Genomic DNA, 669 nt, shown 5'->3' on the forward strand with positions numbered 1-669 from the left:
AGGATGAGGATAGGATGTCCAGAGAGAAGACACAGTGGGCAGGCTTCTGGCTGCCAAGGGCTCTGAAGGGTCCAGCCGCCTCGGCAGGAAGCCACACACACCCCGGATGTGGTGGGTGGTGATCGGGAAGGAGCAGAGAGTCCCTGGGACACTGACTGGATGGGTCACTTTCGCGGGATTCCTGCAAATCACTCAAAACCAAGGTTCTGGCAAAGGGAGCAGAGCTCGGTTTCCCGCTGATTTCAGAAAAGGAGGGGGATTCCGTGTCAGGAAAGGAGGCCCCTGAAAAGCAGCGGAGATTAGAAAAGACCAGAAACCTCAGTGGCCCCATCTCACCCACCGATGCCCACCACGGACTCTTCAGGCAGCTTCCGGTCGTCCCGCACACCTGCCTCTCCATTGGGTCCTCAGGTGAGGCAAGAGGAGACGGGGAGCTCTGGCTCTCAGGTTCTAGTCCAAGCTCGGCCACTTTCCGCCCTCGTGCCCCCGAGCGAGGCGCTTTCCTTGGGGCCTTTGTTTCGGCATCTGTAAAATGGGGCCAAGACCGGAGGCGAGGGCCTGCAGTCGCCCTTGCGGCCGGACTTCGCCGGATCCAGTAGGACTCCATACTGCACGCCCGCTCCTCCACGGCCCCCACCCCCGCCCCATCTTAACTCCACCCCCACCGAT

This window comes from Suricata suricatta, chromosome 11, assembly GCF_006229205.1.
Source record: "Suricata suricatta isolate VVHF042 chromosome 11, meerkat_22Aug2017_6uvM2_HiC, whole genome shotgun sequence".
In the NCBI taxonomy this organism is placed as follows: Eukaryota; Metazoa; Chordata; class Mammalia; order Carnivora; family Herpestidae; genus Suricata; species Suricata suricatta.